The sequence below is a fragment of the Dermacentor albipictus genome, chromosome 4 (assembly GCF_038994185.2).
Source record: "Dermacentor albipictus isolate Rhodes 1998 colony chromosome 4, USDA_Dalb.pri_finalv2, whole genome shotgun sequence".
Taxonomy (NCBI): Eukaryota; Metazoa; Arthropoda; class Arachnida; order Ixodida; family Ixodidae; genus Dermacentor; species Dermacentor albipictus.
In genome coordinates, this window is record NC_091824.1 from 19,754,304 (window position 1) to 19,780,193 (window position 25,890).

At 48.3% G+C, this 25,890-nt stretch overlaps 1 protein-coding gene and 1 long non-coding RNA gene across 5 annotated transcripts in view; one reads left to right on the forward strand and one right to left on the reverse strand.

The window, feature by feature from the left end:
* Positions 1-25,890, forward strand: part of LOC135915126 (B-cell lymphoma/leukemia 11B-like) — a 190,347-nt gene that overhangs the window by 47,141 nt on the left and 117,316 nt on the right. The gene's annotated exons all lie outside the window — the stretch shown is intronic.
* LOC139059602 (uncharacterized) lies at positions 825-7,163 on the reverse strand. The gene is made up of 3 exons (XR_011514230.1): positions 6,734-7,163; positions 5,509-5,621; positions 825-1,067 (listed from the first exon to the last, which is right to left on the reverse strand). It is a non-coding gene; the product is annotated as an uncharacterized lncRNA (long non-coding RNA).

Below are 25,890 nucleotides of genomic sequence, written 5' to 3' on the forward strand. Positions count from 1 at the left end.
TGTCGGGCTACGAGGATGGCTTCTTGGCAGAGATGCGTATACGCTAGACACAGAGGAAACAAATTTATTAGATAAAGATATTAGTATGGGAGAAAGTGAGAGGGCTATTGAGGAACTAAGCTCGGGCAAATCTCCTGGTCCAGAAGGGATTACCGCGGCATTTTACAAGGCGTTCAAGACGGATATGGCATTGTATGAGGTATTTTCAGAGGCACTCGAGCGCACACAGTACTAATCCCTAAAGGCAAAGATAGAAATACGTTACGTAAGGTAACGGGATACAAGTCAGTTACGTTGGGAAATGTTGATTACAAGGTTTTAATGAAAGTTCTTGCAGCAAGGCTGCAGGGAGCTATAGGGAAGTTAGTTGGCCCGCATCAGACATGCGGCATTATCACTGTAAAATAATTTACACCCCTAAGGGTTTTTCTCGGTGTCTATAACTAACCCCCTAGCACCCTTGAAAAAGCTGGGTTTTATAGAGAATTACACCCTTATGATGGTTATTCTATATTCCAATAACACCCTATCCCTTGAGGGTGTTTTGAACAACATATTACCCTTCGACCCATGGGGTGTAAGGGTGTGATGAGGAATATATTACCCCTTCACCTATCGGGTGTAATGAGCAATATAATAGCCCTTGAAGTACGGCATGTGGAAGCGGGTACATATGCACTTCATTGTTTGTTTCTAAGTCTACAGTTAGGCTAGCACACAGAAATGTTATGTATGGTGTGCATACAATAGGTAATGTGTCTACAAACGCACTGCATAGCAACTTTGAGAGAAAACACATTATCACTTGTGAGTGTTCTGCATAAAATGGTCCCATTTATCACAGATACAGAGTGACTGCATGGAGGGTCATTTATTCTAGCCTCCTGTACAATATTTTGAGCTTGCACTATGCCTTGTGGTGACAAGTCTTGCGGCCGTTCTACATTGAAGAACAGTCTCATTCAAACCAAAGTTCCAGGGCACAGGTGAGGATGATGATGCCTTTTTGTAGCTCCATTCCAATGTCCTACTGTAATGTCCACTGTAGCCATCTGCTTCTTTTTTACCTGCAAAATGATTTGTTGCAATTTAATGTCAGGAAAAGTACACGAAACATGACTAGCAGCGCTTCCCTGCATCATTCACTTTAATATTTCAAGATCACATGAAGAGCAGGTTAAAGAAAACAAGCACAGATAGTGCTTACTTCCAGGAAATCGTTATTTCGAAAGAATAAGGCATTTAATCTGCCACATCATGAATGTAGGAGAGACAGGCTACACAACTATATGAGGGCAATTCAGAAATTATTGCCTCCAAGCCCACTACTTTGCCAATATTACAGCAAACATTTTGAACTTTTTATCATTGATGCACTTATGCTTAAGCTATCGAATGTCACTTGCCTCACCTTCCTATCTCTTCTCGTTCCAGAGTAATCAAGCAATTCATGGCATCCAGTGGTGACGTCCAGTTGAAACAACAGGCTGTAATTGAATTTCTGACTGGAAGGTTGTGCGCATATCAACATTCATGGCCATTTGACTGCAGTTTACAGGAATGCCTGTGTTGACGTCAGCACTGTGCAGAGGTGGGCAAGGACTGTGAAAGACCAAAATCCTACCACATCAAATCTCCCGGATCAGCACCGAAATGGATGGCCCACAATGGCTTTGATGAGGGTCATGAACATCAGCAGATGAGTTGACTCGGTGCAATCGCAGGATCAAGCAACACCAGATTGCAACACTCGCCATTTGCATTGCCTCAGTGAACCACATCATTAAAGACCTGCGTTACAAGAAGACTTGCGCTTGTTGGGTGTCACGGTAACTGACGACTGACATGAAAAAGTCGAAGCATAGCCAACAAGTTCAATTCTTGTAACCCAGGAGGTTTTTAATTATGTGGTTCACTGAACCAATGGAAATAGCGAGTGTTGCTGCAATCTGGTGTTGCTTGATCCTACGATTGACCCATTCAACTCGTCTGCCTGATGTTGATGATCCTCATAAGAAGCCATTGTGGGCTGTCCAGTTCGGTGCTGATCCTGGACATTTGATGCGGCTGGATTTTGATGTTTCTCAGTACTTGCCCACCTACGCACAGTGCTGACTTCAACACAGGCATCCCCGTAAACTGCTTTCAGATGGCAATGAATGTTGAAGGGCGCAGAACCATCCGCAGTGAGAAATTCAATTACAGCCCACTGTTTCAACCGGACATCACCACTGGATGCCATGCATTGCTCGATTACTTTGGAACGTGAAGAGATAGGAAGATGGGGCAAGTGACATTCTATAGCTTAAACATCAGTGCATTAATGATAAAGAGCCAAAATGTTTTCAGTACTACTGGTAAAGTAGTGGGTTGTGCATCAGTGCACAACCCACTTTTGTGCCTCAGTGCATAAAAGTACATTTTATTAAAAAAGTAAGTGGAACAACAGTGCATTTTTCCGGCAAGTTTGATGGTGCATATCTCCAAACTGACGCCATTCTGGAAATCAATTCCAAGTAGATACACCTTGTAATCTCACTGGCTATGATTCGTAAATTACAATATGTGCCCCAGATATGTGGTGGCGCTGGCAAACACTCCCAGCGTTCTACTAGGAAGCACAAATACCCAAGAAAGTGATGGGGAAACGGCGCCCGCAGTAGCTCAATTGGTAAAGCATCTAACGCGTAATGCAAAGACATGGGTTCGTTCCCCACCTGCAGCAAGCTGTTTTTTCATCCACTTTCATGTCCATTAATTTATCATTTCTTTATTTCATTTGTTAATCACAAGTAATTTACCCTAACTTGTCCTTGGTGTCAGTGTTTGCTGGCTGCTTAGGATATGATTAATAAACATCGGGTTTCTTGGTTAAGCCCCTTTCTTTTCGGTTATATTAGCTATAATGTAATTCATTCGAAAGATAATAAATTTTTTTAATTAGTTTAATATGTTTCGATTTCTTGTGCTAGATATATCTGCGTGTTTCAATATTCCTGCTCAAGGACTAGAATTATGCTATATGCAACAGGACTATATTTAAAAATTCCACAAGACTGAAAATCATCACCCTGCATAAAAACAGTGTGAATTTAAAAACAAGTTTCAGTTAACCTTATTGAATCAGCAAATGGCCAGTGTAACTAGTCTGATCATCCTGGAAATCTTTTGTAGCTTATAAGCATAGTGAATTTCAATTCCAGATTTAGGAGTGCAAATTTTTCTAGAAGTCAGCTTTTTCTTTTTAACAGCTAGCATCCCTGCCAGTTTGCTTAAACATAATGTTGCATGACTTCAACAGTACTGCACAATCACTTTTTTCTGCTCACAGTGTCTAGTGATGTGTCTTTAGCAGCTGAGATAATTAATGTTCATGCAGATAAACATCAGAAAACATTGCAATAACTGCCAAGAAAATGCAATCATGCATTTTGTTTACAAAAGAGCATGTGCTCTACCTTCTGCCAGGTTTGTTTTCCGTGTCAGGCTAGAACGGAACTTGCACAAGAGGCACCTTTTGCATCCATGAAGATATTTTATGAGGTTATGGTGGTGTCGAAACATGACATCAACCATAACACTTTAAACTATTTTATGAAACAGGTATTTGTACAAAGATAGAAAAGGCACCAATTTTGAATTTATCACATTTGGTTTAGAGTACCATAGTATAAATGGCTCAACTAGTACAGGTACGCAAACGGGCTAGTTGGTATTGGTCGATGACGTTAGACAATGTGACCTCCACAAAGGATGGAGAAAGAGGCGATAGCATTTGTTCCATTTCTCGCCACTTTTCACGTCCCTTGTACAAGTCTGCGCTGTCTGTCGAACATCATGGATCAACTAGTACAGCCTGAAAAAAATATGTCATGAAAGAAAACTTGACTTTCAACCTCGACAATTCTGCCTGTTAGGTATTATGGTTTCTTTAGAACTTATTTCTTTATACAAAGTCAGACCCATCAAGTAAAGCTTACTGAGAAAGAAATGAAGAACAACGTTAACACCTCTCAAGGCACATGCATCAAAGGAGTCGGAGCATCATACACATTACCTTTAGGTGCAAGAGTATTCTCTTTCTTAGGCAAACTGCATTTCTAGTTTCTTAAAGCCTATATATTTATTTGCCACAGCTATGGGAAAATCACAAGGTGGAAAAGATGTGTTGGTGCAATTTCAACTATTATGTACAACAGCAAAAGGTAAAGCACAGGAAGTCTCACTGCTCCTCTGTCTAAATGACATTCAGTTTCATTTGTCATGTCCACTCCTATCCTTATGGCAGCAGAAACAGGAAGACAGCAGCGTGGTTCAGAAAGTAGATGAAGGAGCTGATATCCTAGCTGACATAAAGAGTAAAAAAAGGGAGCTGGTCAGGCCATGTAGTGCAGACGTCAGACATCATTAACTAGCGCGAAAAAGACAACGGACGACAGCTAGAAGCACACAGGACAGAACTCTAGGCTTCAACTGAAATTTTGGCTACACAGAAACATAGGATTCAGGGGATGCGACCTCAACGCATGGAAGCAACATTTATCTTTCCTTTTCCCTGCCTGACACAGGAGGTATCGGAGCAAATCGATGGGCAGGTTCATTTCGAGATACGAACACTCTTTTTTGGCGAGAGCCAGGGAAAGGGTGCTTACACACCTATCACCCGCTTTTCGATGCAAAGTGCTTCGAACATTTTCATATCGACCTGCATCTAGAGCCGCCTGGGCAGATGAGTGCTTTGAAACTGCTCAGTGCATGAGCACTTACAGCAATGATTGGCCAGATGGCCACCAGCCATGACAGCTGCCCTATCTTTGTTCCCCCAAGCGGTCGTTTAAACACCGACCTGTTTGGCTTGAGGAAACATAGGGCAGCTTTGAGTGCCTTGGTGGCTGGTGGCCACATGGCCAATCATCGCCATACGTGCTCATGCACCGAGCAGTTTCAAAGCAATCGTGTGCTCAGGCAGCTACAGAAGCAGGTACATAGGGAAATATACGAACCACTTTGCATCAAAAAAGTGGGGAATAGGTGTGTAAGCACCCGTCTCTGGCTCTTACCAAGAATGTTCTTAAGTGAAATTAACCTGTTCATAAATTTGTTCCGATAGCTCCTGTGTTGTTTCTGTCCGTCGACATTCTGTGCATTCCATGTTTCTGTGTAGCAAAAATTTCAGTTGAAGTCTAGAGTTTTTCCTTATGTGCTTCTTGATGTTGTCTTTTTCACGCTAGTTATTGATGTCTCAAGTCTGCAATGAGCACCAACTAGCCCAAATGCCTTCTTCAACCATGTAATGCATAGGGCAGATTCGAGTTATAGAATGGATGCCAAGGGAAGAGAAGGGTAGTCAAGGACGGTAGAGAAGTAGACTATGATGAAGTCAAATAATTTTGCAGGCTTCACTTCGAATCGGCTAGCGCAAGACAGGGGTAATTGGAGCTCACTGGCGGAGGTCTTCATCCACCGGTGAAAAAGATATGTAGGCCAATTGCGATGAAAAAAGTATACCTGTCGGCTCAGACGTCTTCACTGTCTTTTCAGCAACGTGTAGGCCCAAGACAGCCAGTCGGTTCCCATGCAATTGCTTCATGCTGACTGCAATTGCTTCATGCTGACTGCAACTGCATGGGCACAAGAAAACAACCCACCATTAATACCATTCGAGATTGACGACTCAATAAAAGAACCTCTCAAAACTGCAAATACAATTAAGCATTTACCAGCTTAATAAATACATATATAAAGGCCAAGAATAGTTAAAATAACCATACACTTTATAACTAGACATTAAAATAAGGTAGTGAAGCGTACAATAACCGTAGGACGCTAAGTGCAATTCATTTCAGAAATACTGTTGACAACTGACAGATCGCCGTAGGCAGGGTTCAGTCACACAACAAGAAAACAAATGGTAGTAATAATAAGCACGCCTGCGTGAAACCAAGAAACGAGTACAAGGACGAGAAAAAAATTGATTAGGCTCGGTGTGCTTATTTATACAAAAAGATAAATTTATAAACAAATAGCGCAACCACGCATTCATCCGCAACAGCACGACAGCTTCTATAACAAACGAGCACAACTTAAAGCGATTGATAAGTACATAGCCGGGAGGGTCGTGGTTCTTTTGTTTTGCATTAGTTCTAGTCATGAAACCACAAGCATTGCAAGCTGCCTGCGCCATTACCTACCACGGGACCTCCGACAAAAAAAAATAATAATAATTGAGTGAATGTACACAAGCGACATTTAATACGGTTGTCACACTGCACACTTTTGGCCGCGATCGATCCTGACTGGAATCGAATTTCTGGACGCGTTTGGCCTCGTTGCACAATCGGTGGACGGGAGCCAATCGCGGTCGAAAATTTCGATCCAGAACGCGCTCAATCGTGCTCGAAAGTGGCCGTGTGACACCGGTATAAGTCTGCGCCAATCTTTGGTAACAGAAAGAACCAATTAGTCAAACCAAAGTATTATTTCCCTGCCTGCGCCGAATACTGACGCGTAGCAGTACTTAATTCTCTACAACTCTAGTTGAGGACACGTGAACAATGAAACATTCATTTTTTTTTTCTTTTTCACATTCGGTGCCCATAGGCTACGCCTGGAGTACATATACTACACTCGCATCCAACACAACTTGCGCTGTCCTTTAAATAAATTACGCGAAAATTACTACCACAATGACGCACCATAAAAAACGCGACGCTGAACGTGGCTACGTACGTACCTTTTATATGAGCAGTTCATGCGCCTTGCAAAAGGCCCTCGGTTTGAAGGCGGAGCGCTGTCACGATCTGCACTCTGGGCACGCAGTTTCGTTTACGTAGTGGATGGACCATGTTGACGATGCATTCCGCCGAAAAACAAAACGTCCACTTCATCACTGTTCAGGCCGAATGGAAGATGTTTTCTCCTTCGCCACGAATGACGGCCGTCGTAGGCGTAGTAAACACACTGTCACAAAGAAACACCGATGTCGTAGGCCGCTGGTGCCCTTCTTTCTCACGCATAATCGCGTCGCCTTCACTCCGGACGCTCACTTCGCGTCGATGAGCACAAAAGTACACGAAAACAACGAGGTGGTACAACCTAAACGCAGCAAAAAACAATCTAATTACTCACAACTTCAAGAATGTCACGGAGAACACACACATGTGCTCCCGCCGGCCCGCCGCGAGACGCAGGAAATGACGTAGCGGCGATAGCGGCGACACCCGTCGGGGGAAGTTATTTCAATTTCGGTTTCGTTTTCAAGGCATATAAACAAATATTCTTTTGAACTATGTGTGTGTATTACTTTCAAAGCTATTTATTTTACGCTACCTCTAAGCCATTTTCTGTGTTTACGGGTAGTTTCACTGGAAATTTATTTCCAGAAACATGGGCTGATATCAAATCAAATGGAGCAAAGGTGGGCTGGTAACTGCGTGTAAGTGAATTTATTTGTCGATGCTTTCTTTTTTGTTTGTTTGCTTGGACGTTCATTTGTAAAGAGACGTGGCCCTTCCTGATTGTATAAGATACAGAGGTACTTGCGAGTCTGTCTTTTCTTTTATGCACAGAGAAACAGAGAGAGAAAAAAAGCTTTAATTGGCATTTTCAAGAAGTTCACAATGCTCATAATTCTGAACTGGAGTGCTCACTCAAATTTGAAATAGCTTGGATTAACGGCAGATATAAAAGTACTTGCATAATAGCTTTCTAAACGTATAGGCGACACCACGAAATTTCACATGTGCAGAATTACACGAAAACCTTAAGTTTCCAAGTACGAAAAGTCTTTCTTTGCCTGCTGTCGTGAAAGTGCAACCGAAGCGAATCCAGATCTCGGGGTTTTTTTTTTTCTTTGTTTTTATGAGCGGGTGAGCAAGTGGGGCCTATGACCGCTCAAAAGAAAGAAGAAATATAACAACGATTCCCTTCTGGTGGACAGCACCGTGAGTTGTCGTTGTCATAATCTGATGTCGGTCTTTGTCTTACTATAATAGCAGTTTGACGGGTAATGAGGAAGATATATTCAAAATCGAGGTATTTTGTGCATGCGGTAGACAAGTCATTTTCGACCCAACTACGCTCGCCCTCAAACTACCACGAGCAGAGCAATTTAGTATTGTTCCCATTCAATAGCTGTGCCTATACCATCGCCGAACCCCTTTGCTCGGCGAGGGTGCAGCTGTGGTAAAGGCTATTAAATGACAACAACAATTCCCTGGCAAAGTGTGGGAACTGTGATGACATTTCGTCTGGGTGTTGGCTTTAAGCATTCTCTTGTCTCCCCTTAGTACCATACTGTCTCTCCTCTGCGCTGTTGCATGTGAGTACAAAAAAGTAAGTGCTGCACCTTCTGCACTACTTTTGCGGTGGGTGGGGGTGGGCAGAAGGGGGCTAACGCGTAATTAGTCTTCCAGAGGGCATTGTGTCGACGGCCAGGGTGTTTCAGTGGGCATTGTGACGGCCAAAGAGGTCCAAAGAGTATTGTAGCGATGCCCACGAAGTTCTCGCTAAAAGGACTCGCACACGCCTTCCCCGCGTCCCTCTCATGTTCATTATGCACGCTCTCAAACCACCCACCGACGCGGCTGGCAAGCCAGTGACAGCAGCAGCAGCAGAATTGGAAAAAGTGAGGGAGGAGGCATAGAAAGCTTCGCTTTAAAATCTGGCAGAGCGCCCTTGTGCACGCTGTAACCTGCAATCCAGAGCTCTGGTGTTTTGACAAAATTCAATTTCATTCTGCAAAGTATTTCTTTCCCGTATTCAGCATGTGCACTTGTCCTACCCGTCTCGCGAGGGGAGACGGGCGAGTCTCGCGCAGGTCTACATATGCCAAGACATCGCGATCGTACTTGGCAGGTGGGCAGTAGCGCGCACACTTGAAAAATGCCTCACCACTGTTCCGTGAACAAAGATTGGTCTGCAAATGCCCCGCCAATTTCTGGAATCTCGTTATATCTACAATGATTGGCTTGATATCCTATTCATGCATGCAATAATACTGTCTCCAATTTCGGAGGGGAAATATTTCAGTAAATACCGTTGTTAGTCGGTGTTGTAAATACTTTATGCATCGCAAGTTGTACGTTGGTTCTCTATACTTTCTTAGATTATTCTCCCTTTCTTTTTGAGCACTCCGTTCAGGCAGCTGTTTGTAAGCCAGTAGAACGTTCCTTTACTATAAAACTACAAGTTTCTTTTTGTACAGCCAGCTTCGTAAATTGACGCAGACGCGAAGCCATGAGCGTTTTGCACGGCTTTTTCTGCAGATGCTGCTTGAGCAAAGCATTGTGGTGGGTGAGAAGGCTCAAGTTTGCCAACGAACCTACCTTGTTTATAAACTTGAGAGAAGCAGAACGAATTGGGGTTATTGATTCGGCGAAAGAAGGTCAGGTGGGGTCAAAGCTTCTGGAATCGGCGTATCTTTTGTCCGCGTATGGTTCGTCGCACCCTTTTCTGCCTGTTTTGTCATGCTTGAAAGAAACCTAGACGACCGCACTGCTTTAGAGCAATTGTGGCGCGTCCAGCTGCATGCTGTCACGTGGCCTATTCATTTTGCTAGATTCCTGGCGTCCCAAAAGCAAGAGCTGCACTAGTTCTGCCTTGCTGAAAACATTTTGCACATTTTTCTTTTGGTTAAGTATTCAATACTAGAAAAAATAGGTGCGCGCTTTTGGATTCCGCGGAATTTGTGCGTGACGACATTTAGGAACTGTGTGCCACCTAGAACACTGTGACATAATAGATAGTAGTGCTTCAGCAACAGGTTTTTCCCAGGACATATTTAAAATGGCTTATCAAAACAGACAGTGAAACGGAGGGGGACTCTCTTTAGGAGTTTTGTCGGCTTTGAAAGCCCGACTTGTCTCGGGGGGGAAGGGCTTGGGGTAAGGCAGGGCCCATTTCTGGATCCGCCACTGGTTTTTAGTGCCGTGGGACACGCCGTCTCTTCGTGCAATTGTATGTTTGTGAATGTGATAAAAACAAACAAAAACACCCTTGCACCCACCCCCAATATTCTTAGTCAGTGCACCCTTTCGGTGGGTAAAAGGGTGTTATGGCATCTAGAACTGCCCTATGCTTCGCAAAAAGTCATGATGATGGGATGTTTCTTGAATGAAAACACCCTTCAGGGGTGTTATGATTCGCAATTCTCACCATCAAGGGTGTAAATTATTTTACTGTGTAGGGGTAGGAAAATATTTACAAATATTCGTGTAGCTAGAAGCAGTTTAGAATATTGCGATAGCGCTCTCCTCAAGGTAGCGACGCTGCAAATACATCTAGCTAAGGCTTTTGACATGGTATCACACAGTGTTCTCTTTTTGTTGATTATGTAGGACTTGGTTCCGTCATGTGTAAAGCCATCAAAATGGCATATCAAAGCTCACGTACCAATTTAATTGTTAATGGTGAACTTTCAAAACCCATACAAGTACTCTCTTCCGTTTGACAGGGTTGGTCGTTAAGTCCTTCACTTTTTTGCTTTATTTTTTGGAGCCGCTCTCCGGCATTTTTTCTAACCATATCAGGATATTGTCATTTTCAAATGGCATTGACAGGCCTGTCACCTGCAGGGTGGTTCAATTTGCTTAGGAATTCATCAATAATTTTAAATAACCAATAAACGAGATACCGAAACGGAAACGGGTAGCTGCTTCGTGTGACGTCACGATGGGTCGATGACGTCAGGTCCTACACTACCATATTGTAAACACGCAGTACACGTGACGCTAACGCCGAATAAGCGAAGCTGGTGATGTATCCTGACGACACAGGGAGCTTTTACAGACTTTCCGAATTAGACAGCGGTGATTTCAGCGACGGTGGCTGTGTAGTCTCTGATGTCACAAACACAGGGTGGCCAGTAAAAAGTCATGAGTCGGGAACGCAACCAATCTTTGAAATTCGTTTTCAGGAAAACTAAACGACTTGCAGCCATATTGCTTGGCACAGATAATCAGGATGCAAAAGAGAACGTATATTCAAAATTTGATAAAGATCAGTGGAGATCGAAAAATCACCGGAGTTGCCCTTTAAGATACATTCATGTGAAGTGTGTGTTCTAGCTTATGCCGATGGCGTTGCCCTATTTGCTGTAGATAGGGTTAGCTCATTATTAAGAATTACTGAAAGGTTTCGCGAGAAAAGTGTCAGTCGAATTAATAAGCAAAAGAGTGTTCGTCTGGCATGACCACTGGACTGCCACGCCCGGTGCTTTTGAAGATATCCAATGGCTCACGACACCTAGCACTTGCCTGGGGGTACCTTGGGATAGGTGTCGTGAGAACAAGTCGCTGTGGCTCGAAAAACGAATGAAATGCGCGCGATGGCCGAAGCGTGTGGTGGCCGTCAATCGTCGATTTTTGCACGTGCCCCTATTTATAACGTTTCTCTCGCTGCGAAAATTATGTGTCTTCTGCAGGCACTTTATTGCACACTTAAGCACATTCAAAAGTTTCACTGAAGCTTTGCTACGTTGATCTGGTGTTCTACGTGAGAGGGAACATCAAGGAGAACTTCGTTTCGTCGAGTAAAGAAAGGGGGCCTGTCGTTGTGTCACTCGTTTCTTCGGCAAGTTGTATCACGTTTCGTATGTGGTGTCAATAATGTTGGATAGCTTGACGTATATATAGTGGGATCTGGGATCACGAACCCCTTTGTGGCTTGTAGCCAAACTGGACGCCTCGTGTATTGGGGGCGAGGACTTGCGGAGTCGCCATCTGTCGGAAGCACCTCGCTTGCGTATTGTGAGGGATGACGCGGCGCTCCTCACGGGTTTGTTCGGCTGGCGGCGCTCAATAAAAACACCACGCGGGAGCCTTCCCAGACATTTCTGTAAATACTCTCGGAACGAGGGGAGTTTTTTTTACTGTGAAAACCGTAATCGTGGGCAAACAGAAAGCACAGAATGTTTTGCATACTCTTTGTCCATAATGCGTGTAGCGAACGCGCACTGCGCGCTGTCGCCGAGTCTCCCGAACCGGCTTCTTGCGTGAAAGGCGGGCACCTGCTGAGCGCGAACTATGCGAAGTGTGTAGTGGGCTGTCTGTGTGAAGAAAGGGAGCACAGCAGAATGAAGCCTCAGTGCAGCGATCGCACGGTGTTGGCAGCGACCGACTGCGCGCCTGCATGCATGCATGTCGGCGCACAATGTTTCGCTTCCGCGGCGAGCTTTAAGGCCGCAGCAGGTGAGCACCGTACGCGAGCAACCATTAATAAAGGGAAAATCAGACATCCACCCGTTCGTAGCAATTGCTACAAAGGAAACGCATGCGGGTTCCTCGAAAGAAAAGCCTCAGAGTTGAAGAAAAGCTCCTCCTGCATGGTCTGATTTTACCTTTAATAATTACTTCTCTCCACCTTGTGGATTTCCGCAGAACTACTACGCCAAACAAGCAACCATTATTGCGTGGACTCTATCAGAGCTGCTCACAAAAATGACAGCCGCTCCACTCTACGAAGATGGAATGGCAGCGAAAGCTGACGACAGTCGAAGCTCTCAAACGAAAAGCAAAGTGCATTCGCGGGCATTCCATCTTCACAGAGCGGAATGCTTCTTATCTTTGGCGTTGCGAGCCTGGCGTCGTTGCGCGTTCGGAGGTGGCCGGGCTCGCGATTGTCCTTTTCGTTCAACACCGCGGGAACGTTCTTCGTCGGTGGTCGTGTCGCGCCGGCGCCGCTTACATTCTCGTCGCTGTTCCCTCCTTCGATTCCTCGTACGCACGTTGGTCTTCTGGTGTACGAACTATGCGTGCCTGCCCCGTCGATAACGCAGCTGTCTTTAGCGCCGATACCTCTCGTGCTTATATACTGCGATAACCTTGACGTCACGCTGTTGTTCACGGCGAGCGTTCTAATCTGTACCGCATTTTGACATCTGCGCCGCGGCACTGCAGCCGTACGCGATCACGCACAAAGCAAACAATGAAACCCATTGTGCATGGGTTTGATAGAAGTCCTCAAGTCCGTTTCTGCGGCCGGACGCCGAAAAATCTACGGAAGGTTAGTCATATACAGCTTTCGCCGTAAGATAATTTCGTTATCTAGGGTTCGACTCCTATGACGATGTGCTGTGCAACTATTCAATATTTTTTTCTTCAAAACTGTTGGACGTTTCAATATCATTATTTCTCAAGTTTTGTCACACTATATGCTTATCGGCCTTCTCAGCGAGCAGTTTCCGGCTGCCTTTTTGCCTTGATCCAGTACATTCATTGTTAAGTGCTAACACAAATATGATCATATGTCATGCCTTTTTTTTTCAATTTGCTTCTTACCGTTCTCTTTATATTCCAGTGAACTTGCCGGCATCTAACATCGACAAGTTCATAGACCAAAGCTTCATGACATTAGCCGGGCAGCGCGCGCGGGCGAGCGTCTCAGTGCGCGCATTCTGCTACTCCCCGAACATCGCAGCCCCGACGCCGTGTCAGCAATATTCCTCAAGGAAGTGCTTGCTGCACACCCGAGTTGTAACCGGTGGCTGCTTGCCGGTTCTAAGCTTCGCGATCCAAGCTTCGCGCAGCTTCTTGTCCCGCGGGTGCGTGTGAAGACTGTAACCGGGCTCCGTTGAGCATACGTCCGGCACTGCGGCACCGAACAGTAGCCTACATTGTTGGACGCCTTGAAAGGCAGCCACTACCTATTATAGTGCTTTCAAGTGTAGTCAAGCAGACACCCCGAGTGGGAAAGCCTCCCGGCTTACTCAGAACCGCAGCGCAGGTGGGACTTTCAAACTTTCGTTTTCAGGCTGCTTCGAAGCAGCCGACGCGGCCACTGTATCCACGTGATCCCTCATACTAGAGTGTACTAGAATACCATTGTCTAGTACACTCTGCCTCATCATACCAAGTCACTTCGATGGCGGCGCCAGCTTTTCCAGTGGTGGAGCTCGCCCCCAATACTGCGTACTAACGTTAAAGGGACACCAAAGGTTAATATTCAATCAACGTGGACTGTTGAAATACAATCCCGGAAGCCTCGAAACGCTTGTTTCGTGCGAAGAAGAGACTTATTTTAAGAAAAAATGCGTTCTGAAGCATCCGCTTACCTCTAGCGCAGTTCAAATCACCCGCCCTCCGATCGAGGAGTATTGACGTCATGGTCTCATAGTGACGTTGCGCCGTCGGTGAGTGAAACGACTCCCGCAGACGGCGCTACGGCTTTTCTGCACAAAACGCAAACGCGCAGCCAGAAACAGCCAAGACAGAGCCGACAGTAGCGCGAAAGCGGTACTGTGGTGGCTAACGGAAGGGAAAGCGCACGACGATAAGCTGGTTCTTTATTTTATGACGCCAACTTCGGCGCTCGTTGCAACGGATGACCCTGACAGACACATTGACTCGCGACGCTGGGCTCGAGTTCAGCGATTTAAGCACTGTGAACGTGACCTGCTGTTGAGGGCTCGCGCTGCCGGCGTCGTTGCGTACGACGACGGCCTGCTTTGAAAGGCACTTCACGCGACTAAGTCGGCGTTGAACTCGTAATCCTCTGGAGGAAAGTGCAGCGAGCACACTGCGTGATTTCTCGGCTCTTTGTCAGTGCGCTATGGCAGAGGTACGGCACTTAACCACTTCGAACGGAGAGGTTCAGTCGTTAGCACACAGTGATAAGTAACTTTGGATTCGCCGCTGCAGCTGCCCTTGGCCAAGTTCCGCGGACCGTTCGCGCATCCCAGGACATCACATGGACGTGGGATTCTCGCTGCTTGTTCCAAATGCAAGTTTCGCGAGCATGCAGAACCATCGCAGCACGACGCGATACAACTGAAACTCCAAAGCGCGCGCGGCACAAAGTCGAGCGCGCAGAGTCGAGCGAAAACGAAACCTTTCGATCACCCATACTATTCAAGGGTAACGTCGAAATGTTAATTTTATGCGAAGCATATTACGAGAGCTCAACCCAGCTCCTCAGGCGCGGCGGTGTCGCCTTGAAACCACGTGACACCGTGACGTCACGACAGAGGAGAAGTGGCTTTGGCTCAACTCTTGCAAGACGGGCTGGGTGGGAATCGAACCAGGGTCTCCGGAGTGTGGGACGGAGACGCTACCACTGAGCCACGAGTACAACGCTTCAAAGCGGTACAAAAGCGCCTCTAGTAAATGCGGTGTTGCCTTAGAAACGAGCTGTTTCTAAGGCGTGCGTCTCTTGCTCAGGCGCACATTTCGTTGCCGCGCCGAACGCTGCTTTGCTCGACGCTCACCGCGTCCAATGCGGGGCGCGTAGTCGCTGCCCTGTAGCCCATTGTCTTACACCCCTTGGCGGGTCGACGGGAACGCTGTCGCGTTCCACTCTTGAAGGCGAAGCAGTAATGCATGAGTTGTTTCTTCGTCTAGCCGAACCAAATATAGCCAAGCAACAGCAGTTCACCAGGCTAAACAGTGGTTCAACAACTAAAATGAAGGCTAGTATGCTTCGCATCCTGGGCTTAACCTTACCTAAGCCACAACCATTTTTTTCTTAGAATCGAATAGAAGTAGACAAGTAGCATTTTCTTCCGTCTTATAATCTAATGAAATTATCTTTTTAATACGAGTAGTTGAGTACTAGTGACAAATTATCATGAGGAGTGCTTTCGTCATCGGGCTAGTACCGAAATGTCGCTGGGGGGTCTCAAATCGTGTCATGCATTTACCTCAATTTCTCGGTTACTAAAGCTCTGTTTGCGACTATATTGATGCCTTAGACGTTCTAGAGCATTGCTTTATCACTTTAACTTGACTTTCTGGTAACCTTTAGTGTCCCTTTAAGCCACTCCAGATGGTCAGCATTATGCCGGAGTGCCTCCACTATACACGGTGTGACTCGTAATCAGATCGTGGTTCGTGCACGTGAGACCCGGAATTTGATTTTCTTCATATCCTTTTCTCGGTTACCCCTCTATCCCCTTGCCCCCTTCTACTTATGCGAGCGGCGCCTGCGCAGCCTTCGCCGCCCGCTTTCTTTATCGCGTCTCAAACGCGCTCAGTTTCGTTTACGTGCTTCGTGTGTCGTTAATTGCTCGATCGGCATGGAACGCTGGGGGGAGGAGGGGGGCATTCGCTGCTTGCCTCGCTGAGTTTAAGACGCATCGCGGATAACGTGCAGCTGCTCGCCGACTCTGAATTCCGAGAACTGACTTCGCGAACGTCAGCGCATTCGTTAAGCCGTTTGTGCTCCTCGCTCACGTATTTTCCTGCCCGAGCCCTTAGTCGGAGAAAGAGAGGATTGTCTGCCACTTCCCTGGTCCTTATCTTCACACCGCTCTGAATATCCTTGCACGTCCTGTTACGCACCTCGCTGATGCCACGCCATGCTACGCCTTTCCTCTCCACGTGTATCGATATACCCGTGGCCTTCGCAGATTTGCGTGCACCTGCGCTCCGCGGCAACAGCCTGCAATGATGCGACCGCGGTTCTGCGGTTGTGTTCTGTCAGCCGCCAGTGTATATACATATGCCGTCGTGTGGAACGTTGCGTGTGCATCTACATATAACGCCACACGTCTGCAGGAGTAATTGTCGCCAGTGGCGGCGTTATAATCGAGTATAAAGCAGAAACAATAGAACAATAGCACACCTCATACTAAGATGTGATGGTATCCATCCCGATGACGATGCGGGCACAGTCACGCCTCCCGAGGCCCTAGGGTTCAGAGATAACGATAGTCATGTAAATAAATATGCGGTGGAAATTAGCAAGAGGCGAGTGGAGAATTGGTGGCTCAAAAGCAGAGAGTTGACATAAGGTTAAAAGTGTAGGAAGACCTACTTAAAGAAAAGGGCGAAACTAAATAACTTACAACACAGTTAAACAAAAATAAAAAGCTGAGCATTGTGGCAGCTGCCATCACACCGTTTCAAAGGGGACGCTCCTACCTTCCATCCATCCATCCATCCATCCATCCATCCATCCATCCATCCATCCATCCATCCATCCATCCATCCATCCATCCATCCATCCATCCATCCATCCATCCAAGCGTATATATATATGAGAGAAGCGATGCGAGGAAGCGCGCTCATGACACGTAATAAAGGCGAGGTTGATGTTTTCTGCTGGCCTTGAATGTTTAGGTCGAGTTTTTCGCACCGGAAACCAACAAGGACAATCAGACACCGTTAGAAGTGTGTTCATTTTGTCTGGTACGTCGGGCACATCTTGTTAAGTGGCAGGAATTTAAAAGCGCGACACAGGACACGGAAATGAACCGCATGGGACAGAGCGTTTGTTAAAGAAGTTCGTAATGACCGTGCATTCGTTGACCGAAACAATATGCCGCAAAAGTATTTTGTCGCCGCTCGTTTCTGGTGTCGCGTTTCGCGGACTGTCAGGGCGCAGAGACGGCAAATCGAACAGCCGTGGCTGTTCGACTCAGTTTCTTTCCGTTTGACCAAAACATTTTGTACGTGCGTTACACAGGCGGCCGAGTTTTTAGCATTTCTGCTTGTTGAATGTGTGCAAGTTTGTTGGCACTGCCGACATTTGTGAAGCTACAAACGGGTGGCACTTTCCCGCGGCCATTGCCGCGCCATCCTCGTCACGATATGCATGAGCGTTTATGCATATATCCAGAACTTCTGTTGGCTTGATATTGTTCAGACAACACAGATTTCTTTTTATAAAAAGGCTATAAGGCAGCGAACTTGGCGTTTCTTGAAGACGAGTTCTTAAGCGAGGCGGACGTACTTTGCCGCTAATACCGTGAGCTTAAAATAAAATAATTCGACTCAGCATAAAATAATTCGACTCAGCTCATTTCGCTCACGATTCAAACGAGATCCAAGAGGCATGTACTGCGGCGGGACTCCTCTCTCGCGCTTCCCTAAGAACACTCGGCGTCACCCAGCGTGCCCCCCAAAATGCACGGCGCTTCGGTGCATGCAAATGCTTAGAAATGCGTCATGCTGCAACCGCGCTCCTCTCTTGCGCTTCTTTCTGGACACGCTGCGCCACCTAGTGGCGCTGCCGAAAAGTCCGTGCTTGGCCTCCGAGACAAGCGTGGCGCGCTGGTTTCTGCGCAAGCTGAAAATTGTACACCGGCTTGCCACACGCATATTGGCACGTACTCAGTGACCCAACTTGGCGAGAGGTTCATTGAAGAGCGGCACACACCCGGTGCATTCATGGCTGACACGAATTTCGGCGCCCTAGAAATGGACAGAGACGCAATGCGAACGCGTTAAAAAACATTTATTTCAAGAAACAATTCTAGCCCAAAACAAGTAAACAGCAAACTCACACATAATAAAACCTATGCAGAATCTGATAAGGCTAGTCCACGCTTTCTTGTTATGCCATTTCATGTACGTAGCGGCCATGCACGTCTGGAAGAGGGCCGAGCGAGACAAGCTAAATGCCATGATAAGGAGGGGGACCAAGAGCGCGCTCGAACTACCAAACTACACCCGCACTGACCGACTCCTGCAGTTGGGTATTCATAATACCCTGGAAGAAATTGCAGAAGCACAAGAAAGGGCACAGATTCTCAGGCTCTCCGGCACCAGGGCGGGCAGACGACTCCTAACAGAGATGGGCGTCCCCCCGGCCACTGTCGAAGACGCCTATCAGGGCCTTCCGAAAGAGCAGAAAGACATCATATGTCCCCCGCCCCGCGCAATGTGCATCCCCAGCGCAATGTAGAAAGAACGAAGGCCAGGGTGGTGGCGCTCCTACGCCGCGCGGCAGAACTACTTAGCGGCAGCTGCTTCGTTGACGCGGCCCTGTATGGCAACAGCAACAATTTCACGGCAATGTCGATCAACCACAGGGGTTCGACCGTTAACGCCGCTTCGGTACGAAGCACGTCGTTGCGTGCGGCCGAGCAAGTGGCCATTGCCTTGGCCCACCTGGACGACAAACATGCCAATATCTTTAGCGACTCCAGGGCAGCCATCCGCGCCTTCAGCGTGGCTCCTGGACGACAAACATGCCAATATCTTTAGCGACTCCAGGGCAGCCATCCGCGCCTTCAGCGTGGCTCCTGGACGACAAACATGCCAATATCTTTAGCGACTCCAGGGCAGCCATCCGCGCCTTCAGCGTGGCTCCTGGACGACAAACATGCCAACATCTTTAGCGACTCCAGGGCAGCCATCCGCGCCTTCAGCGTGGCTCCTGGACGACAAACATGCCAATATCTTTAGCGACTCCAGGGCAGCCATCCGCGCCTTCAGCGTGGCTCCTGGACGACAAACATGCCAATATCTTCAGTGACTCCAGGGCAGCCATCCGCGCCTTCAGCGTCGGCGCAGTGTGTAAGGAAGCCTGTCGCATCCTCGACGGCAAAAGCATCGCCACCGACACGCTCACGTGGTTCCTCGCTCACATGGGATCCATCATGGGAGTCCCCACAGACCTCAACGAGCTGGCCCACTCCAAGGCGCGAGGTCTCGCTTTCCGCGACCATGGAGAACTCCAACGCCGGCCTGCAGTGGTGGATAAGAGATTAACCGACCACCTACAATGAAATTACGCAGCACTTTTATCTCGGCAGGAGAGACTTTCCCCTTCCACACAAGAAGTTAAATAGAGCACAGGCATTGACCCTCAGATTATTGCAAACAGGCTGGTATCCCAGCCCGGCTTTATTCCACAAGCTTTATCCCGACCCCTATGCCATTAGTTCTTGCAGGCACTGCAACGACTTCGCTAGCCTAGACCACATGCTCTGGCGTTGCCCCTCGTTACGATGCACAGACCAAATCAATGAGGACAAGTAGCCCTCCGCTATCAAGAGCCCCGATGCCGGGGCGCAACTATGGGCTGTCCAGAGGGCCAACGATGCGGGGGTCGGGCATGGCCTGACTGTCCCAAAACGTGGGAGCGGCCCGCAGCGCGCCCGGCGCGCCGAGGACCTTCATTAGTTTTGCATCCATCCATCCATACACGTGTTTGTGCTGCGACGTCGCTCGTGGTGACACCTGACTTGGATAATTATTCAAGGCAACATCTGTTATTTGTGTAATATGTTGCTTGAATAGAATTAAAGCATAGCGAAATAATAAAACACACAAACCGAATGTCTGCGTGTTTTTTGTTTTACTTCGCACCGCAGCAGGAGACTATGCTTTCGTTTCGTCTGCTTGTTCCCACGTCGCGCAGATACCGAAACTGGCGCTTTATCGCGGGATCATGCTCCGCTTGCGTCTGCCTCGGTATTCGTGTAGCACTGACTTATTGGCGGCGAGGAGTTACGGAGTCGCCATCTATCGGAAGCGCCTCGCTGGCGTAGTATGAGGGATCACGTGGCACGCCTCTCATAGGTTTTGCTGTCAGCGGTCACTGAAAACACCACGCGCGAGCTCTCCCGGACATTTTTGTAAGTACTTTCGAAACGAGAGAATTTCTTAGTGTCTAAATAATAATCTTGGCCAAACTGAAAGCACGCAATCGTTTACAGACGCTATCTCTTTACCGAATACGTACAGTGAACGCCACTGCGCGCGGTTGCCACGATGGAGTCTCCCGAACCGGCTTCTTGCGTGAAAGGTAGGTAAACGCCGAGAGCAAACTATGTTAAATAGGTTCTTATAGTGTTTGTATAACTAAATGGAGCGTAATAGAACGAAGCCTCAATGCAGCGATCGCGCAGATTCGCAGCGACCGACTGCGCGTCTGCATGCTTGTCCGCGCACTGTTTCGATTTCTCCGCACGCGCGTTTTCTCACCATGCCATGAGCTTTAGGCTGCAGAATATGAGCATTTGACAGTATACAAGCAACCGTTGTTGCGTGGGCGCTATCAGAGCTGTTCAAAAATAATTTCATTGTAGAGACTTCGACGCCTATGGGGACTGTAATGTGCCGTCGCGACGATTCAATCTTTCTTTCTTCTAAATTCTTTGATCTTTCAATATTATTCCTCGAGTTGCGTCGCACTGTATGTTTATCGGTGTTCTCAGCGTGCAATTTCCCGCTGCTCCTTTTTTATAATCCAGTGCATAATTTCATAACACAAACATGATCATATGCCATGCTTTTTTTAAATGTGCTTCTGACCGCTGCCTTTCCACTCCACTGAACTTGCCAGTATCTATAGCATCGACAAGTTCATAGACCAAACCATCATGACATTAGTCGGGCAGCGGACTCGGGCGAGCGTCTCAGTGCGCGTTTTCAGAACATCGCAGACCGGGCGCCGTAGCAGAAATCTTGCTCGCGTCTGTGCTTGCTGCATACCCGAGTTGTAGCCGATGACTGTTTGCCGGTTTTATGTTTCGCGAGCCAAGCTTCACGCAGCGTCTTGTCCTGCGGCTACGTGTGAATAAGGCTGACACCGGCCTCCGTTACGTGCGTCCGGCCCTGCGGCACAGAGCAGTAGCCGACCATGTTGCGCGCCTTCAAAGGCAGCCACTGCCTATTGTAGTGCTTTGAAGTGTTGTGAAGGAGACACTCGAAGTGGGGAAATTTCGCCACTAAATGAGGGCCGCAGCGTACGAGGGAATTTAAACTCGTTTTCAGCTCGCTTCGGCGCGCCCGAAGCAGCCGACGCGGCCGCTATGTCCACGTGATCCCTCCTAGCACGTCACGCCGACGGTGGCGCCAGCTTTTCCAGTGGTGGAGCTCGAGGCCAATACCGCTAGTCATATGTCCTCGTGCACAGCGCGCAAAATCGTGCGCTGCGCGAAACGAGACAATCGGAACAGCTAGCGCGCGACACCGTCAGCGGAAGTGCGCCGCGCCGCAAAAAAGCGAGGAGAAAAAATAATGAAGGCGGGGCCCTTGACGTATGCGTCACGCGTTTCTCGAGGTCCGGTATGGGAGAAAGCGGCGAAGGAATTTCCCTTGTGGAGCCTAGACGGGGCAAGCGGAGATTTCACTGCCAAGTCTCGCTTGGCAGTGAAACTCGCCTCCTGAAATCATGGGTTCGCTGCACTGAAATATTTCTATCTCGTCTATTAATGACCACGGACGAAGAAGAAGTCGCAGAGTAGTGCGGACGTGCCCACATCGGCTCCCTTTTTCCAAGATTTTCGGCTGTTTTGCGAAGCCGACCCACGGAAACTATACCTTTTATGAAGCGGCAAGTTCCGAGGATTCCGCAGACAGTGGACTCTTATCGGTGGGTGGACTTTTCACCATTTTGTGACTCCTCGAATCTCTGACCACGGCGCGAGAACGCCAAGCCTAACGGGCTACGCCTACTTAGGCGCGGCAGCGCGAGAAGGCGTAGGCCTAACCCCCCGCCGGCGCGGGCGACCGGCGTTCCAAGCGAACTACTGACCAACAGAAACCATGCCCGGGGCCATACTCGTCGAGGGGATGGAAATCGCCCCGGAGGAACTCGATGAAGCGGGATGGACGACCGCCCTCGGCAGCAAACGAAAACAACCAACGAGTACGCCGTCATATGGCGGGCAACGTGTCACCAAGAATATGCCGGCTGGCAGCCGCACGGCCAACTCGCCGGCCAAAAGGTTCATGAAGCAGGTAACGGCAGCCTCGAGGCTACCGAAATTACCCAAGGACCAAATCAAGATCATCGTGCGCCCCAAAGGAGGCCTTGACGTTTCCAAAACGGATATCATACTCCTCGCCCAAGCCCTGGCCATGGCGGCGGCCTTGACGGAACAGCAGACTGCCGAGGACACCGTGTGCCCAAACAAGATGCAGAACATTTTGGTTATCTCTACCCCTCACGATCAAAACGCGAAGGCGTATGCTAGAATCAGCAAGATACATACCAAGCTCGGCGCCTTTGAGGTGTCAGCCTACATTTCTGCCCCTGATGACACGTGCAAAGGTGTAATAAGAAACATCGACCCTTCATTTGACGAAGGAGCCCTTAGGAGGATGATTCTGAACCCAAGAAACCCTACGGCATTGGAAGTCAGAAGAATTAAGAACACACAAGTAGTTGTTATACTGTTCGACGGCATGCGAGTGCCCAACACGGTCATGTGTGGAGCCGCCCTCGTTCCATGCTTTCTGTACAAACGGCAGATGGATGTATGCTACGCGTGTGGCCACGTGGGTCACCGAGCCGACGTGTGCCCCAGTAGCGAAGAGGAAAAGAAGAAGTGCCACGGCTGTGGGAAAATGAAGTCGTCAGAGTCACAAGAGGAGGAACACCAATGCACACCCAAATGTGAAGCATGCGGCGGCCCCCATATCACCGGGGATAGAATTAACATGCAAACAACGCTACCAGATCCCATACATCGTTAGGCGTCGGCGTCGAAGGCGACGACAAATGTTGCGAAAAGCACAGATGGCCAGCGGCGATGACATCAGCATCTCCTACGCAAAGAACTCGGCGACACCTGCGGCAGCATATGGTGGCTCCAACCTGCAATCCCGCTCACAATCGAGGGGGCGCTCTCGCTCCAGGAGGCGAACCGGCTCAGGGAAAGGCGGGAATTCCAGCGCATCCAGGTCGAGATCCCGGTCCCGGTCTCGCTCCCAGCCCGCGAAACGGGCCACCTGGGCCGACAAGGTCAAGGGCTCCGGCACAGCACCGTCGATGGGAAAGAAGACTACGACGGCCAAAAGAGCAAGCGGTGAGGCACAGTCAGAGCAAGTGAATGATCCGCGAATCCAATCACTTGAGGCGGAAAATCAACAGCTCAGGCGCGAACTTGCAGAGCTTAAAGAAGCCCTAAATAGCATTAGAGGGCAAATCTCGAACCACGATGAGGATAAAATTAAAGATCTAGGCCCACTTGCTGGTAAATCCAAGCGTAAAGCCCCCAACCCAGAACCGGTCAGCGAGTCAGAAGAGGAGGATGAGATGGCTGAGCCGAGCGAAGCCATAGCTACCGCCGCCGATCCTCCTGCCAAAATAAACAGCAGAGGCAAGCTAGCTGCCATAGAAAAGACCCTAGGACGCATGATGGAAATGCTCTCCGGGATGGAGACGAGATTAACTCAACTAGAGAGACCCAAGGTCCAAGCCAAAGGCAGGCTTACGGTGTCGACAGTGCAGAATCAGGCAAACCCGAATCCCGAAAGTGGGGCTAAAGGGCTAATTCATCATACTCAGTAGGCAAAATGGCGAACGCAAACAGCACGAATCTGAAAATCTGGCAGTGGAACTGCGCAAGTTTCCAGAGGCGCAAGGCCCCACTAGGACAGTTTATCAGGTCTATTGCGGACAAGCCGCAAGTTATATTGTTACAGGAAACGCTATGTACAGCTGAAATTTCCCTCTCGGGGTACCGCACGGTAGCATACAGGAGAGAAAAGGGCAGAGGTATCGCTACCCTAATCAGAAAAAACATCTCGTTCGTTGAGCACGAGGTCCGCGCGTACAAAGCGGGCCTCGAGGCCCAGTTAATAGAGATCGTACCCAACAGAACAATCAATTATAAAATTTTCATCCTCAACGTGTACAGCGCACCATCGGATAGGAAAAGAGACTTTAAAGCATTACTAGGCACCACGTCTAGGGCGGCGAGAAACGCGCCTCTCGTTGTCGCGGGTGACTTTAACGCACCCAATACGGAATGGGGGTACAGTTACAAAAGTGCAAAAGGGACAAACTTGGCCTTCAACGCTGCAGAGCTCGGCTTAATACTCGTCACAGACCCGAGGCTCCCCACCAGATCCGGTAATTCGGTCAGTCGAGATACGACTCCCGATCTCACCTTCCTCCGAGGTATCGAGGGCACGTGGGACAACCTCCAGGAGGGGCTAGGCAGTGACCATTACATACTTGAAATTATGTTGCGTGTCAAACCCAGACCACCCGCGAGATATGAGTATGTGGACTGGGACCTGTTTCGAAAAATCCGAAATGAAACAGTCCCGCCAGACGAAACTTATGCAGATCTGCTAGATAATCTGAACAAGGCGGTTAAAGGAGCAACCAAAGAAATAATTACGGATGTTGAAGTTACTAAAATGGACTCGAGACTTGCTCACCTTCTGGAGGCTAAACACGCCCTCTCAGCCAGGTGGAAGACCCAAAAGCTTAATCGTAGACTCAGATCGAAAATCGCGCTTCTTAACAAGGAGATTGAAACCTATTCGGCCCAGCTCGCCCGGCAGCAATGGGATGAGACGTGTACCGAAACGGACGGGCGTATGCGAAGAGGTAGCAAATGGAGCTTACTTAAAAGTCTCCTCAACGATAAACAATCTAAGGACACTCTTAGCCTTGCAACGGATAGGCTCATTAAAAAGCAAACCGCAATCGGTCTCACCGACAGGGAATTAGCCAACAACTTAGCACGTACTTATCTCCCCCTCGCCGAAGACGCGGATCGCCCAGTAGAGCGTTTGAACTACATGGGATTGTCGGCACCTGATCTAGACGAACCTTTCACCGTGTCAGAGATCAGACACGTTCTCTTCAATCTGAATGGCAGATCAGCCCCGGGACCAGATGGAATCACGAACAAACTCCTTAGGAACCTAGACGATAGGGCAATCGAGATAGTCACGGCCAAAATAAATGAGGTATGGAAAAGTGGACAGGTCCCGATAGACTGGCGTACCGCAAAAGTGGTACTCATACCCAAACCAGGAAAACCTCCACATATAAATAATCTGCGGCCTATTTCCCTTACATCATGCATCGCCAAGGTTGCGGAGCACGCGATACATAACAGGATCACTGAACATATTGAAAACAAGGAGCTATTTAGACACAATCTAATCGGCTTTAGACAGGCGTTGTCCACGCAGGACGCTATGCTTTTGCTTAAGAAAGCAATCTTTAATAACCCTACTCGTGACGTGAGAGGGATCCTCGCACTGGACCTCTCCAAGGCTTTCGACAGGGTCGCGCATAAACACATCCTGACAGAGATTTCGTCTCTCAACCTGGGCCAGCGGTTTCATGATTACACCAGATCCTTCCTCGCTGATCGCAAGGCACACCTTCGACTAGGCATGGTCACGGGAGGACCCTACGAACTAGGCACCTGCGGCACCCCGCAGGGCTCAGTCCTCTCCCCACTCTTATTTA